At 48.7% G+C, this 17,492-nt stretch overlaps 1 protein-coding gene and 1 long non-coding RNA gene across 7 annotated transcripts in view; both read right to left on the bottom strand.

Moving 5' to 3' along the window:
- The window catches only part of LOC125740582 (chromodomain Y-like protein), a 106,179-nt gene extending 105,754 nt beyond the window's left edge, over nucleotides 1–425 (bottom strand). For 4 of the 5 annotated variants that reach the window (XR_007397662.1, XR_007397666.1, XR_007397665.1 and 1 more), the window contains exon 1: nucleotides 307–425. The gene's annotated coding sequence lies outside the window, so the exon portion shown is untranslated. Of the gene's footprint in view, nucleotides 1–245 lie in introns of all 5 variants that reach the window. The other variant, XR_007397663.1, reaches the window with a different exon arrangement.
- A 3,748-nt stretch (nucleotides 426–4,173) lies between these two features.
- Nucleotides 4,174–17,305, bottom strand: LOC125740774 (uncharacterized). 2 transcript variants are annotated; one of them, XR_007397764.1, is made up of 5 exons: nucleotides 15,875–17,305; nucleotides 12,851–13,016; nucleotides 12,533–12,686; nucleotides 12,147–12,297; nucleotides 4,174–6,370 (listed from the first exon to the last, which is right to left on the bottom strand). It is a non-coding gene; the product is annotated as an uncharacterized LOC125740774 (long non-coding RNA). The 2 variants fall into 2 exon arrangements; XR_007397763.1 differs by lacking the exon at nucleotides 4,174–6,370 and having other exon boundaries at nucleotides 11,613–12,297.
- Between the last annotated feature and the right edge of the window lie 187 nt (nucleotides 17,306–17,492).

The raw sequence follows: 17,492 nt of genomic DNA, 5'->3' as shown, positions 1-17,492 counted from the left end.
CCAGGAACGAAAGTTTCGTGCACACACGCCAAAAAAAGTTGCCCGTTATATTATAGTCTTTAAAAGGACAAACAAACAGTAACCACCATTCCAGCATTAATATTAGAGTAACGCAGAGAGGTCTAATGCCGGACTGTAAAGCATACAAGGTATCTAATTACAGAGAGCATAAAAATAAGTGAGTAACTGGCACAGATCGGGGCACACTCAGGTAAAGTCTAGGGTGACCAGACGTCCTCTTTTACCCGGACATGTCCTCTTTTTAAGTCCGGGAATTCATTCTACCGCAGCCTCAAACATTCTTACGTTGGATTTGCGTCGCGTTTCCCTGGTAGTGGAGACTGGGGACCGTTGCATCAAGTCTTATTTCTCCAATTAGAAACATGCTAGAGTGATGATACTCATACTGCACATGCTCAGTTAGGCCCTCTCTCCACCAGACAGAAACTATACAGTTTCATCATCTGCTGCTGCATTTATTGAAAAATAACTGTTTTGAAGGTATGAAAGTAATTTTTTTTGTAAGTTGTTTTTTTTTTACTTACTGTCCATATCTTTTATTTTAATTAATTAAAACATACCTAGTTCAAATCATTGTGGTGTTGACTTTTAGTATATATTTGCATGTTTCCCTGACTCTGAATAGCTAGCACATGGTGTTCTGTCATGGCTGGCAGGTCAGGGATGGTTGCAACAACTTGTTGCAACCGCCCCCAAGCCAACCAGCCATATTGAAATATCATTACTTTTTAACATTTTTAGTTCAGAATCAGCACATTTTCTTTCAGTTTAAGTCCGAAGTATACTGCTATACAGCTTAACTGTAGTTTATGGATCTAAAAATAGAAATAATATTATGTTTTTTCCAGTATGCCAAGATGATTTCTGCATCGTGTGTCTTGAAGGTTATTCAAAATCCAGGGACGTGTGGCTGCAGTGCTGGATGTGCAGATCCTGGGCACATAAAGCCTACATACCTGGAGGTGATGTTCACACATGCCACAACTGTGAATCTCACTAAAAGAGTTGCATTATTTTGTTCTTGTTGTTTGTACAAAGGTTCACTGGAAGCCAGTTCCCAAAATTGTTCTTCTAACTGGCAGATTTCTACTGTTAGTCAGTATAGATGTGGGGTACCCCTCGTACTTTATATGAGGGGTGATTCGCACTGTTTAGGAATTTCTGTGCAACTTTACTTGGGTTGTATTTCATATTCTCAATATTGTACAATAAATGTATGTTTAAATACTGTTAATTAGTAAGAATTATATTATAATTGTTCTAGTAACTGGCAGATTTATCCCGAGAGCCAGTAGAATTGCTTTAAATTCACTTTGTATTCGATATTTTTTTACATGTTTTAAAGCAGATCCATGTTTGGACAATAAATGCATTTAAAAAAAATCCCGTGTGACATAAAAATACAAAACTTCCATCCATCCATTCTCCAAACTGCTCATCCTACTGGGTCGCAGGGGGTCCGGAGCCTATCCCGGAATCAATAGGCACGAGGCAGGGAACATCCCAGGATGGGGGGCCAGCCCATTGTAGGGCACACTCACACACCAGTCACTCACACACGCATACCTACGGGCAATTTAGCAACTCCAGTTAGCCTCAGCATGTTTTTGGACTGTGGGGGGACACCGGAGTACCCGGAGGAAACCCCACGACGACATGGGGAGAACATGCAAACTCCACACACGTGTGACCCAGGCAGAGACTCGAACCCGGGTCCCAGAGGTGTGAGGCAACAGTGCTAACCACTGCACCACCATGCCACCCCTAATTAATTAAAAATAATTTAATCTATTAATATATTAATTAAAAATAATAATTATTTAATTAATAATTAAATAATTTTAATGCTATTTACAGTAAAGGTCAGATCAGGTTGTATCTGCTACGCAGACTGAGGTCCTTTGGAGTGCAAGGGCCACTCCTGAAGACCTTTTATAATTCTGTGGTGGCGTCAGTCATCTTCTATGCTGTGGTCTGCTGGGGCAGCAGCATCTCTACTGGGGAGAGGAGAAAACTGAAACAGGCTGATTAAAAAAGCCAGCTCTGTCTTGGGAGGTCCCCTTGTCTCAGTGGAGGTGGTGAGCGACAGAAGAACGTTGGCTGAGCTACATTCCCCATTGGTGAACATCCCCCACCCATTACAGGACACACTGTCAGCACTGAGCAGCTCCATCAGCAACAGACTGGTGCATCCAAGGTGTGCGACAGAGAGATACCGCAGGTCTTTTCTTCCATCTGACTTCACAACAAACAATAAGCACATACCATTTTGTATTGTATTGTATATATTATATTTTATTTATATTTCTTATTTCTTATTTGATACTACTGTTATTTCTATTATTTACTGTTTTTTTTCTGCATTCTACTTATTTCTGTTACACTGTCCACTTTGCTGCTGTATAACGCAAATTTCCCATCCGTGGGACTAATAAAGGCACCTATCTTATTGTATAATTGTAGATTTACACAGTACTATGCAAGTTCAGAGAAAAAGCAAAGGTTAATTATTGAAATGTAATATATGTGTCACGCGGGGCAGGACGGGTGCGCTGGGCGTGCGTGGCTGGAGCGGCTCGGAGAGCAATAAAAGCAAGCCTCAGGCAGGACACGGGACGAACGGGTTTTAATTTGGTGATCGGGGCAGGAAATAAAGCACGGTCACAGAAATCACCGACAGAAGTAACATTGCTCAATGACAGACAAGGGGTAAATGCACAACAGAGACTTATATACACGGAACTAATCAGAAGAGAACAAGACACGACTGGGCACGATCAGGGTATCACACGTGGGTAATTAGGGGGCGTGGCACACACGAGGAGCGGACGGGCCGGGTGTCACAGAACCCCCCCACAAAGGCGCGCTGCACCGGGTGCGCCCGGGAGGAGGCGATGGACGGGACGAGACCGGGAAACCAGCACCTGAAAGACGAGCAAAAAAAAAATCAACGGGGAACAGGGAACAAGACAGACAGGCAAAACTGACAAAGGGGCAGGAGCCAAGACAGGACACTACACAGGACAGGAAAGGTGGACAAACAGACCAGAAACGGGGACACAGAAGGGACAGGCGGGACAAAAGGATCGGGAGGGAACCCAGGGAGAGAAGGAGGAACAGGAGGAGCGACAGGACGAGGGACAAAGAAAGGGGAAGCAGGGACAGGAGGGAAAGAGGCAGGAGAGAAGGGAACGAAGGGGAGCCCGAGGGAGACCCAGCGGGCGACGGGAGCCGGCCGGAGGGGCCGCAGACGGCCGGGAGGCCGGAGCCGGGGAGGACCCTGGAGGGGCCGAGGAGACCGGGCGAGGGACCAGGGAAGGGGCCAAGGAGGGGGCCGGAGGGGCCACCGGGGAAGGGGACGAGGAAGCAGGAGGGGGACCCGGCGAAGGGAAGGAGCGGGGGGGAGCCGCCGCAGGCGGCGACATCCTCCGACGAACTGAAGGTAGGGACCCCGCAGGCGACCGAGGCGCCGCCGTTGGGGGGCCCTCAGGAGGCCGATGAGACGCCAGAGGAGGGAGAGAGGCCGGAAGACGAGGCGTCGGTAGGGGGCGCACCGGGGACTGCCGCCCCGGCTGGCAAGGATCCGCAGGCGCCGAGCGAGCCCCGGCGCAGGCGACGGAGGGCGAGCCAGGGGGCAGGGCGGGAGGGACCCCAGTCCGGCGCTTATGTCCTCTCCCCTTGCGGGACACCAACATAGCACCCCCCAATCGGGGTTGGGTTCATCGGGGTGCTGGAATCGGAGTCACCGATTCCGTCCGAGGGGTCCCATTCCAGCTCCTCCACCTCCAGAGAGGGAGGAGCTGCGGTGGAGTCTTTGGGGACCTCCTCGGGAACTGGGGCCAAGGGAAGTGGAGCGGGGTCAGGAACGGGGCCAGGAATCAGAGTCACACGGGGAGTTACAAGAAACGCCCTGGGCAAGGACATAGGAGCTGCAGGCGGGAACTCGGGCTCCGGTGCTGCGGGCGGTGGCGGCTGCTCGGGAGCAGGGTCCGCGGGCGGCGGCGGCTGCACGGGAGCAGGGTCCCCTGGCGGCGGCGGCTGCACGGGAGCAGGGTCCGCGGGCGGCGGCGGCTGCACGGGAGCAGGGTCCCCTGGCGGCGGCGGCTGCACGGGAGCAGGGTCCCCTGGCGGCGGCGGCTGCACGGGAGCAGGGTCCGCTTGCAAGGGCGGCTGTTCCAGCTCGGGGACTGACGCTTTCTGGAGCTGGATCAGCTGCCTGAGGTCCTCTGCTAAACTTTCAAGTTCCTCTGGTCCAGAGGCGGCCGTAAACGCGTCAAAGCCTCTCGTGAGACGTGCTACGATTCCTCCCTCTTCTGGTCTCCAGGGGGTGTCGGACTCCCCAACACCGTCAGAAAGAGACCCTGGAGGGTGAAAATCTACCAGGGTAGCCGTCTTCCCTGGGAGAGGCGCTGTGAACACCTCCGGGGTGGCTGCCGCTGGAAGCGGGGCAGGTAAAACCGGCGCGGGCAATAAAAGCAAGCCTCAGGCAGGACACGGGACGAACGGGTTTTAATTTGGTGATCGGGGCAGGAAATAAAGCACGGTCACAGAAATCACCGACAGAAGTAACATTGCTCAATGACAGACAAGGGGTAAATGCACAACAGAGACTTAAATACACGGAACTAATCAGAAGAGAACAAGACACGACTGGGCACGATCAGGGAATCACACGTGGATAATTAGGGGGTGTGGCACACACGAGGAGCGGACGGGCCGGGTGTCACAATATGTTTAACATGTTGCAACCGTCCCCAACATCTGACTTCTTCAGTTCAAATCAATATTGTGCAGGATATGTAAAATATAATTAACTACAAGTACTGTGGGTAATTAGCAGACAGATGTAAGTTTATAGTGTACAAATTTGGCTGGTGTAGTCCAAACAGTCTCTGAGTAAATGAGAGGAATGCAAAAAGTCTTGCAACCGTCCCCAGTCTCCCCTACGTTCTCAAACTAGTTACTTCGCATTGGAAGAATGGTGGCACTTTTTTTACAGTGAAGTTTGGCGTATTTTCAGTTCTTACTGCCATATTATTATCACTCCAAATCAGTGTTATCTAAAAAAATGCTGTAGTGGCTGTCGTCAGGGACATATACATGGTCACCCCGTAGTGACAGGGCAACGTAACGAGACACATAATATCGCCCTCAGAGGCAAGTGCAGATGCTGTGCCGAACTTTAATTAGACAGGGAATGCGAACACAGAGTGCTATGCTGGTGCAGTGTTTAGCACTGCTGCCTCACACCTCTGGGACCAGAGTTTGACACTCTGCTATGGCTCCATGTGTACAGAGCTTGCATGTTCTCCCCATGTCATTATGGGGTACCCTCCAGGTACTCTGGCTTTCCCCCCATTGTCCAAAAACACAATGAGGTTAATTGGGGTTACAAAATTGTTCATGTATTGGCCAAATCCAACCAGTCAACTGTCAGGTTGCCTTTGATCTTTTTGGCCCCCCGGATCAGCTGGCTACGAACTCCTGTATGTTCCAAGTATCCAGCGAATGCATTCATGGCACACTTCTAGACTGATGTATTGATATACCTGTTGTTCACCATGTAGCTTGTCAGCCTCCTGGCCAGGACGGAATAGACGATCTTGCCTTCAAGATTCAATAAGAAGATTGTTTGGTACTGAATGGTCTCAGTAGAGTTTGCTTCCTTTGGCACAAAGCAGTCTTCTTCTTCTCTTGTTCCTGGAAGATGGGATGCTGCCCTTTATCCATAGTCTCCGCAGAAGTTTCCATACCCAGCGAAGCAGCATTGGACATCTCTTGTATACTTTGTACAGTATATCATTTGGTCCTGGGGCAGATTATGAGTGCTCCTTCTGTACTATGTCTCAGACCTCTATCCATGTCGGCAGGGACGGATTACGGACGGGGCCAGCGGGGCCGCTGCCCAGGGGCCCTTGGGGTGCAGGGGGCCCATAGGGCCCCTAGCCCAAAACAATTTGCAACGCTTATCAACAATGTATTTTCGTTTGCCTATTTTAGAGGGCCTACATTCTTTGATCCTCTGCCTACAAGGGCCCCTGACCCTATAGGGAGGGCGTTTGGCTGCCAAGGGCCCTTGAATTTGTGGTGGTGGTGCTGGTGGTGGCGGGGGGGCCCTCGCGAACGTTTTGCCCAGGGGCCCACACAACCCATAATCCGTTCCTGCATGTCGGTTCACGGATGTCTAACACTTCTTCTGGTTCCTCCACACTGCCCAGCATAGGTGCTCATTCACGGCCTGGTCTCTGAGGGTCACTGTGGCTCTCTTGGAGAAATTCCTCTACAACTTCCTTAGGGCTGGTCAGCTTCCCAGATCTTGCTTCATCAGATTAGTGCCCAATTAAGGCAACTAAAACAGAAGAAAATAATAAAGTCTGTAAAAGATTAAAATTATTATTTCTATGCTTTCAAGTGTTCCGACATTATAAAGTTACAGCCGCCTTTCCAAAAAAAAGTTAGGACACTGTGAAAAAAGTAAAAAACATAATTAAATGATTTGCAAATTATATAAACCCATATTTATTTGAAAAGAGAACATAGACAACATGTCAAATGCGGAAACTGAAAAACGTAATGTTTTATTACAAATATATGCTCAATTTGAATTTGATGTCAGCTACATGTTTCAGAAAATTTGGGACAAAACAAAACTGAAGAAATGAGAGATACCTTGGACAAGCTATTTTATTATCAAAATGTAGTTTGACTGTAGTAGGAGTTATAACTAATATAAGTAATCAAACCAGCTTTATTATTCATTATAACACACAAAGAAAGCTGGATGGAATTGGAATTTTTGAGTGTTGTGAGGCCTTGTGTGACACCTGACGTGGAGTTCAAGGCTGGCCCCTGTGATGAAAATTACCTCACTATCACCACGCACCCTGTCAAGTCTGAGTGAGCTAAAAACCAGCCTTAAGTTCCTGAACAGAGGTCATTTTACCTTAAGGGTCATTTGACGTACAATGCACTTAATAGTTATCGTACACTGTAAAAAATTATTTGCCTAATGTCATGCCTAATGTCATGGTAACATACTTCTTTCATTTACTGCAACTTAAAACAATAATTTATGCAATTTCAACTGAACTGTATGAGTTTTCAGTGTTAAGTTAGTACACTGGAATGTAAATTTGAAGATGCCAGATTAATTTAAAGCTGGAAGTTGTAACTATGGCTGTTTAAAAGTGAACGTGTTAATCCGCCATACATTAAAATTTGGAGAATTGAAATATATTGCAAGGCGGCATGGTGGTGCAGTGGTTAGCACTGTTGCCTCACACCTCTGGAACCCAGGTTCAAGTCTCCGCCTGGGTCACATGTGTGTGACGTTTGCATGTTCTCCCCATGTCGTCGTGGGGTTTTCTCCGGGTACTCCGGTTTCCCCCCACAATCCAAAAACATGCTGAGGCTAATTGGAGTTATTAAATTGCCCGTAGGTGTGCATGTGTGAGTGAATGGTGTGTGTGAGTGTGCCCTGTGATGGGCTGGCCTCCCATCCTGGGTTGTTCCCTGCCTCGTGCCCATTGCTTCCGGGGTAGGCTACGGACCCCCCGCGACCCAGTAGGGTAAGTGGTTTGGAAGATGGATGGATGGAAATATATTGCAGTTCTTTCCAGTAATATACAATATTTGACAGATAAATCAGATATATCACTGATATAGAATGTAAAGTTCTAAGTGAAATACCACATCGGGATCTAGACCGACGACATGAAATGAAGCAAACAGCAGATGAATAATTTTTCAGAGCGAGGTCATGAACGTGACCGCAATGCGTTCAGGTGAAAGACCAGTGGTGGGGTCTGATGTGATTTGAGTTGAGTGGACGCTTTTATCAACGGTTATAACTCAACCCGAACATTTAGTTAATCAAGATACCAATTTGTGATTATAAAGAAATAATATTCTGTATGTAGTATTGTTTATGGTTACTTTTTTGTATGGCTGTTTTATTTGGACTATGACAGACACGATGAGGACGGCCACTATCCCACACATCACCCCGATCATCGTGAACTCGGTGGCGCTGAGTTTGCTCAGGATGACAGCCTTCTTCTTCTCTAGGTAGCAGAAGGAGAGAAGCCAAGATCACACGTTTTCTAGAAAATTACAAGACATTCTAGAATTTGTCCCTTAGGGGTCCTCCCTCCCATCCCTCCCCAGGTCTTTCATTATTAAATTTGCCAGTGGGAGGTGGCCCTCAGGATGAAAGCAGGATGTACGCAATGTATACAAAGTTACAGAAGAATTCCTAAATGGTTTAGAAAAATTATTTTTCAGGGGAGCTAAAATCAAAAAATGGAGGGGGAGGTGAAGCTCCCCTAAATTGGCAACCATCCATCTCTCCATCCATCCATCCATCCATCCATTCATCCATTCATCCATCATCTAAACACTTATCCTGGTCAGGGCCAGTTTGCCAAACTTTTTACGCTGAATATAAATCAGTGGATCATAGGTAAATTTTCACCTATTATATGTACTAAACTCAAATTAATTTGGCACTCTGACTAGACTGCATGAGTTATGCAGCTGTTGATCATATCAAGCACTAAAATGTTGGTTCAGTACTTGTCCTTCCTTTAACCACTTTTGCTGCATGTTAAGAACATCCCTGAAGACTCATTTCCTCCTTCAAACACTCCTTTATACCTCACAACACATCATGATATCAAGATAATCAGCGTTATTCATTTTTAATATTATGGCTGATTGGTGTCATGCAGAGGGCAGGCGCCCCCACTGCAGCAGCCTGCAGCTTCCGGGCAGGCGCCCCCACTGCAGCAGCCTGCAGCTTCCGGGCAGGCGCCCCCACTGCAGCAGCCTGCAGCTTCCGGGCAGGCGCCCCCACTGCAGCAGCCTGCAGCTTCCGGGCAGGCGCCCCCACTGCAGCAGCCTGCAGCTTCCGGGCAGGCTCCCCACTGCAGCAGCCTCCAGTTCCTGACCGCGCTCCAGTTCCTGACCGCGCCCCCTCCGCCTGCAGCAGCTCCAGAGGCGCCCCCTCCGCCTGCAGCAGCTCCAGAGGCGCCCCCTCCGCCTGCAGCAGCTCCAGAGGCGCCCCCTCCGCCTGCAGCAGCTCCAGAGGCGCCCCCTCCGCCTGCAGCAGCTCCAGAGGCGCCCCCTCCGCCTGCAGCAGCTCCAGAGGCGCCCCCTCCGCCTGCAGCAGCTCCAGAGGCGCCCCCTCCGCCTGCAGCAGCTCCAGAGGCGCCCCCTCCGCCTGCAGCAGCTCCAGAGGCGCCCCCTCCGCCTGCAGCAGCTCCAGAGGCGCCCCCTCCGCCTGCAGCAGCTCCAGAGGCGCCCCGCTCCTGTCCCTGGCCCCGCTCCTGTCCCTGGCCCCGCTCCTGCGACCCCTTGTCCCTCGCCCCGGCAGCGTCGACCCCGACCTAGGGTCGGCCTAGGTCCCGCCCACCCTGCCCCCTGGCTCGCCCTGCCTCGCCTGCGCTGGGGCTCGGTTGGCGCCTGCGGGTCCTGGCCCTCCGGGTCGGCTGTCGCCTGCGGGTCCCTCTCCGATGCCTCGTCGCCCTGACTCGCTCCCCCCTCCGGTGCCGGGTCGGTCGCCTGCGGGGCCCCCACCTTCGGCCCGTCAGAGGACGTCGCCGCCTGCGGCGGCTCCCCCCCTCGCCTTGCCTTCGCCCTGGCCCCTTCCAGCTCCCTCGTCCCCTTCCCCGGTGCTCCCTCCTGCTCCCTCCCTGGCCCCTCCGCGGGTCCCTCGCCCTGTCTCCTCGGCCCCTCCACGGTCCCCTCCTGCTCCGGCCTCCCGGCCGCCTGCGGCCCCTCCGGCTACCTCCCGTTGCCCGCTGGGTCTCCCTCGGGCTTCCCCTAGTTCCCCCTCCTTGTCTCCCTACGCCCCTGCCTTTGTCCCGCCTGTCTCTGCCCCTCTGTTTTCTGCTCGCCCTTTCGTTCCGCCCGTCTCTGTTCCTTGTGCCCCGGTGTACCCGCCTTGCACTCCTGGCCCCTCTGTTCCGCCCGTTCCTTCTGTGTCTCCCTTCCTGGTTTGCCTGTCTGCCTTCCCGACCCTCTGTCAGGTTTTGTTTTTTGTCTTGTCCCTCGCTCTGTTTTGTGCCTCGGTCCTGTTCCCTGTCCTGCGTTGATTCTGTTCTTGTTTTTCAGGTCCTGTTTTGCCTCGTCCCGTCCGTCGCCCCCTTCCTTGGCGCGCCCAGAGTGGCGCGCCTTTGGGGGGGGGTTCTGTCATGCCCGGCTCGTCCGCTCCTCGTGTGTGCCACGCCCCCTGATTACCCACGTGTGTTTCCCGGATTGTACCCAGCTGTGTCCGTTTGCTTTCAATCAGTCTTGTGTATTTAAGTCCTGGTCTTACCTGTTTGCCTGGTCTGTCATTGATGTAAGTCGGCGTTTCATGTTTCCTGCTCCCAGTCAGTTTAATAAACCCCAGTTTACCCCGACTTCCGCCTGCTTTCTGCCCGTTCGCCTCGCACGATCGCCGCTCTGCCCGCGATCGCGAGCGTTCCCGTGACAGATTGGTATATGTAATTAATTTAATTATTTTTACACACTTTAATTGTAGTTGTAAATAATCTTGCCTGTAAATTTGTAAATTATTATATGGTCTTCGGTACAAAACACATTAGATTAACAGCAGTTTGTTATTATACCTGTATTGTGTAGCTTTTTGTATCAGATTTTGATATCAGTGCAGTGGGAAGAAAAAGGACAAGCAAGTGAACCTGCTACTAATGAAAGTGACAGTTTGTCAACATCTACACCGTCATCCAGCACAGCACGACAACCTCCAAGACCTACAACCTAATGATAGGCATGATTTCCAATCATAGTAATTGGGGGGGAAACTGGAGTACCCGGAGGAAACCCCACGACGACATGGGGAAAACGTGCGAACTCCACACACATGTAACCCAGCCGAGATTCGAGAAAACCAGATGTCACAAGCTAGGTTCGGTGTCAGGAGATTGTCCATGGCCATGTCTTGCTGACGCTGGGGAGTAGGTCCGGATAGGAAGTAGCATTTAGCATCAAAAACATATTTTAAAACTTTGACGGAATAAAGTATTCGTTATTTTAATAAGCTTTTTTCAGTAAATGTTTGTTCACGCTCATGCGAACGCGCGCACACACACAGAGCAATACCCCGGACATGCGCGCAAGCTAGTGCCCCTATAACACTGTTTAGCCGCAGGCCCAATGTATGGGGACCACACGGCCAGCAACCTTCCAGGAAGAAAGCACATTAACTCTATTAATTTGTCTTATTTGTAATAGTATAAAATAATCTATGTCTAATTTAAATAAAAGTCCATCTCTAATACCACATTCCTGATTTGTTTCGTTACGTTTAGATAAATTTAGCTACATTTGGCTAATCAGTGGAATAAAGTACTATGACTTAAATGGTGTATGATAAAATAGTATACATTTTTAAACCAATAAAGTTTAAGGAATAAAACAAGCGTGCACAATTTACAAGCACACACCTCAAGGACTGTCCTTTAGAGTTTGATAACTTAGTGTCTGCAAATCAGTTGTAATTATTTCTATCCAACAGTATGTGGTCCCTAATAAGATGGTAGGGGGGGCGGCGGCGGGGGGGGGGGGGGATTTTATGCATTTTACATGTTTAGACATGTCAGGCAGCTAATGATCGCAGTGGGGGGAACAACATTTTTAAAAACCTCGGTAGTATAATGCTATAGTTATTTTAATTAACAAGCTTTTTCAGTAAATTATTGTTCACGCTCATGCGAACGCACACACACACACACACTTACACACCAGTCAAAAAACACCAGACATATATAGTTTACGTTTTTTCTTAAAAGGTATAAGGATCGTTTTTTTATAACGAAATTTTAAATTAATATGAATGTGATATAAATTATTTAGGCAATAAGGATTGAGGAAGAACCTAAATAGCTGCTAGAAATGAGTGGCCAGACAGACAAAAGTCACAAGCCATGGAAGGATGGGAAAATACTAATTCTAACTCCTTTTTTACGCACATGTCGATTTATTTTCTATTCCAACAAAAATTCCAAGAAACACACGGATATTTCAAGTTCATTGCAAATTCAACAATTGTTTTGAAACCCCTTAACCCATAAATTTATGGCTACCTATTCCAGTATCAAAAAGCCATGTGACACTCATACCAGTCTGGTCGGTTTTGTGGCCCCACTCCAGTGACAGAAGGGGGGATTTAGACATGGTGGTGACCTTCGTCTGCATTATGGGATTGAATGACCACACCTTGATGACACCGTCCACATGTAGACTGGCCACTGTCCTACCTGAACAGTCTAGCTTGAATCAAATACAGAGATAAGGCAAAAAATTTTGAGCATCAAAAACAATAAAATAAAATTAAAAAGGCTGCATGTCAATCCTAATATTACAAACTGTTAACAGGGTCAAGTCTTTTACCAGCAGAGTTAAAACAGCTGCAAAAGCAATCACATTGAACTATACGTAATTAAAAAACTCTTTAAAAAACTCTTTTGACTTTCAGTGTCAAACAAACAGATGTTAACTCACATACCTGACTGGGCAACTCATAGAACATCTCTATCCGCTCCTTCTCATTGTCCTGATGTGGCCTCTGTCTGGAGTGGCTGCTTTGCGGGTCACCGGCTCCTGTTCGGGGCCACGGTCTTCGTGTCCTTGTACGGTGGATTCTCCTTGGTCTTCACTGCCTGAAAGTCATGCATTATTTAGGGTCTCCCCTTAAACCTGTACTACTCTTAAAAATAACAAGATGTCATTTTAAGAGATTTTTAAACGTCCAAATCAGATGTATGGTACTCAAAGTTACATATAGGATAAATCTTCCTACACTCCATATCTCATATGAACTGACTTGGTCAGCCACGATTTCCCTCCGGCCTATGGAAGCCAGCGTTGGGGAGGATAGCGATGCTTGGGGCAGCTTGCTTGGTGGTCGCTTTCCTTTGGGAAGGAATGTGGAGAGGCGGTTCCGAGGCTGTGTGGCAAGGCTAACATGCCGCTGGCTGGATACCAGATCCCTGATGGAAAAAGCAGCAGCATTAGCAACAGACAAGTGCCCCGATTTCTGAGATTCTAATTGAGTTTTCAAAATATTACCTCGTTCAAATTTTGGGTCTAACATTATATAACTGAACGTTCCTGGAAATAAGAGTAGGAATTGCTGTTAACATTCTCTTTCTCAACACCACCTGAGAATCCAAAATGAGGTTTGCACCTTTTTGAGTACTTAGGACAACAGTAGTAATGGATTTGCTGAAATGACTAAGTATTTCTTGCTATAGTGATTATTGGTATTTCTTAAAAGCAGTACACTACAGGTGAATAGGTTTGATATAATACAAAAATATTACATTTAAACCTGTGTACCAGTTTAACAAGGGTCCCTCCCAACGCGGAGCCGTACAACTTAGCCTTCCGTCTATTCCCCCCCCCCTAAAACCCCCTTTGAAGTCTCCTCTACCCCTCCCCCGTCTCTGATTATTTTGGAAGAGAACGTGGGTCTCGGGCCTGTCATTTGAAAGGAAGGTGGCTGCTTGGGGTTGGATTGCCTTTTATTTTTTCCGCTGAATAACCTCTTGGACATGTCTAGCCCAGTTCATAGTTTGGTCGGCACCATCTGTTGCACAATTAACGTTCTGTTTCCTAACAAAGTCGGAGAGTGGTTGGTGGATCCCATTTAGGAGGGCATTCTTTAACTGTTGTTGATTATGGGCTGTGGGGCTCTGCACTCTCCTCTAACCCACTATGTTTTTTGAATACTTCTCCTAACCTACCCCTGTATTCAAAAAGGTCTTCTCCTACCTTTTGTTTGCACTGTCCTATTTTAGTATAGTCTGGTGTGACACGGAACACTTGTCTAATTCTCTCATAAACATAATTTATCTGACCTATAAGGACTGCATCATTGTAGGCCATGGGGTGATTATTTTGCTACCTGCCCGTATATTGTCCTCTTACCCTGTTCCAATTATATGTTAAACACTTCCTAAAAGTTCCCTCAGTCTCAATGCCGTTTAAGCGGTATGAGTCACACAACTGTCTGTGTCTGGTGATAAACCCCTCTGGGTCAGTCTGGGTCCCCTAAACTTTTGCACGCTTCAGCACACTCGGTTTCTGTCCATGGTCTATACACTAAGAGTGTCCTGCCTTGATCTCCCCCTACACTAAAATGTAGGTTGACTACCTCAACGAGGGGGAAGACGTGGGTCCCTAAGTTACTCTCCTCAATTATCCCATATTCATTTTTTGCTTGCACTAGGGAGGGATATATTTCTGTCTGGGGTGTCTCACCCCTAGTTGTTTTTAGTCCCCTCGTGCCTATTGGACTGAATGCCCCACTCCCCAAATAAGGGCGTTCATCTCATTTCCCATTTACATTTACAGTATTTGGCAGACGCCCTTAGCCAGAGCGACTTACATAAGTGCTCTCTCTTCTCTCTGTCGTTCTCTCTCGTCTCTCTCTTTCTCTGTCTCTCTCTCTCTCTGTACGTCTAGCTTCCTGTACAGCCCGTGCAGAGCGTATGGTTTCCTTGTTGGGCTTGATGGCCACCGCCTGCAGTTCCATCACGCTTAGAGTTTTGCTTCCGTTTTTGTGCTCTAACCATTTTCTCGCCTGATCTAACTCAGCTTCTTTTTTTATTTTTGACTTCCCCTTTTTCCCTGCAACACTTGTAGTCAACTTTTCTACCAATGTTCTACACTCTGTCTCGGACAAATTCCTTTTAAAGTTATATTTATATTCCCATTTCTGTAAATACTGGGTGCCGCCCGGAGCGTAATACTCCATATATTTAGGATCTTACTCGTCTTACTTTTTCCCATTTTGAATGTATGTACCGGTACGCTGCGCAATATTTGTCTGAAATCCACTGCTTGTGTACTTCAACAGACCACAGGATCAGTTGGCACCGTTAGGTTCTCCTCCTGTGCTGTTGCTTCCACCAGTGGCAGACACACTCCAGTCACACACACTCCAGTCACACACACACCAGTCACACACAAACACACTGAATACCTAATGCCGCTTCCCGTTTAGTATTCCCGGAGCTCCAGTCCCTTTACACGGTTATAGAGACGTACTCTGATGTCTTTTTTGTGCGGTTATACAGTCGCCCTGCTTGTGCGGTTATACGGTCGCCCTGCTTGTGCGGTTATACGGTCGCCCTGCTTCTGCGGTTATACGGTCGGCCTGCTTGTGCGGTCATACGGTCGCCCTGCTTGTGCGGTCATACGGTCGCCATGCTTGTGCGGTCATACAGTCGGCCTGCTTGTGCGGTCATACAGTCGGCCTGCTTGTGCGGTCATACAGTCGCCCTGCTTGTGCGGTCATACAGTCGCCCTGCTTGTGCGGTCATACGGTCGGCCCGCTTGTCCGGTCATACGGTCGGCCCGCTTGTCCGGTCATACGGTCGGCCCGCTTGTCCGGTCATACGGTCGGCCCGCTTGGGCGGTCATACGGTCGGCCCGCTTGGGCGGTCATACGGTCGGCCCGCTTGTGCGGTCATACGGTCGGCCCGCTTGTGCGGTCATACGGTCGGCCCGCTTGTGCGGTCATACGGTCGGCCCGCTTGTCCGGTCATACGGTCGGCCCGCTTGTGCGGTCATACGGTCGCCCTGCTTGTGCGGTTATACGGTCGCCATGCTTGTCCGGTTATACAGTCGCCCTGCTTGTGCGGTCATACAGTCGCCCTGCTTGTGCGGTCATACAGTCGCCCTGCTTGTGCGGTCATACGGTCGCCCTGCTTCTGCGGTTATACAGTCGGCCTGCTTGTGTGGTCATACAGTCGGCCTGCTTGTGCGGTCATATAGTCGGCCTGCTTGTGCGGTTATACAGTCGGCCTGCTTGTGCAGTTATACAGTCGGCCTGCTTACTCACGTCCTTGCAGTGGAGCCAGAGAGGGTTCTCAGTATCCCGTCAGCCGGCGTCCTCGGAGGGGAGAAACGACGGTACTGCTCCGGCCTGGCCACGAATTCACGTCGCAGGACTTTCTCAGGCGCTCCTAGGCGTCCTGGCTGTCGACAGACTTCTGTGTGCTGAATCCCTCCTCCTCGGGCGGCGGCCTGTGGGATCCGGCTCGAAGGACCAAGATGTTGGGTTCAGCCTAGGTGTTGAACCCCTGCTGGGTGACCAGTCTCTGGATACAAAGCAAGACGCCACACCGTTGATCTCTTCATCTCACTGCAGGGAGGCCCGGTCCGGTCACAGAGACTTGTCTCTTGACTCGACTCAGCCGACTTCGGAGGGGGGCTTCTCTCACAGTTCCTTTTATTAAGCACTTTTAATTACAGAACAGTAGAAGGATCACATGATACAGCTTGATTTCCTTCAATACCATATATAGTTGATAACACATGAGCGTATCTATTAGTACCTGCTGTTGCTATGCGGTACAAAACAACTGGACGTATAGGCACATATGATTTCGCAACGTCTATTTCGCAAGAGTTTCTACTGAAACTCTGTGGTTAGCATGCAAGAAATATGTTCATGCACTTCAACCTGCACTCTTTCCTGAGCGGCCTAAGTTTCGCTCTGGAAGCTTACAGGCAATGCATAAATGGCAACAAGCATAATTTCCAACAAAGATAGTAACGGAAAAGTTCTGAGCTTGTTGATAATTGGTCGATAGATGTCTTCTAATCCACATCGAAAGGCAGTGATTGAGGAAACCCAGTAATCTTTCAGAAGCATTCACTTGAGCTGCAGGGCCAGGCTGCATGGCGTGATTGGTTTATATTGCCGTTTGTTCCCATTCCAGTCCTGCATCACATGCCATTTTACCAGAGACCGTACTGGGTCTTTCACCCTCCACATTGATTTGCTGATTTGATTTGCTTTGTCGTCACTGGAGAATGACAGTGTATCCAGCAGAAACACAGAGTCAGGTGGTGATTATGTGTCAGGGCTCTGGAAGTGGGACATGATGAAATTAATGCGTATTTGCTTGATCACTCCCTGCCTTGTACATTATGTGCAACTGGTATGCAGACAAAGTTAGACCCAGTGCTCAGGTGTTGCAGAGGCCATGGGCAAAACAGCTTTGGACTCAGTAGAAAGACGCATTAAAAGGTTATGAACTGTGTAGATTGTGAGAAGCTGCTTATAAATGTACTTACATGTAAAAAATAGAAGCATTTTACTTGCTATGACAGCACAGATACTAAAAATGGAATGATAGAGAGAAGATTAGCATGGGCCCCATAGGGGCCTCAGCAAGGCCCTACTTGCCATGAGGGCCCCTGAAATTCACCATGGGTGGTCGGCTTTGTTGCTCTGAAGCTGACTTGCCAAACAGGCAGTGGCTATTGGCCCAACATACCTCAGTGCCGTTGCCCCTTTAAGATGTCTGCCGAGATGAAACACTGGGTTCCGGACCAAGAGCTCGTGAGTCCGAATTCAGCTCCAGCCATACCTGTGAAAATAACTGCAAAAACCACGTACTTAGCTTTTAATTGGGAAACAAAGTCTTACATACACCTTACTTCAGCAAAAC

The sequence above is a fragment of the Brienomyrus brachyistius genome, chromosome 4 (genome assembly GCF_023856365.1).
Source record: "Brienomyrus brachyistius isolate T26 chromosome 4, BBRACH_0.4, whole genome shotgun sequence".
NCBI lineage: Eukaryota > Metazoa > Chordata > Actinopteri > Osteoglossiformes > Mormyridae > Brienomyrus > Brienomyrus brachyistius.
The sequence above is the reverse complement of the archived record's forward strand: the minus strand, read 5'-3'. Positions and strand labels throughout refer to the sequence as shown.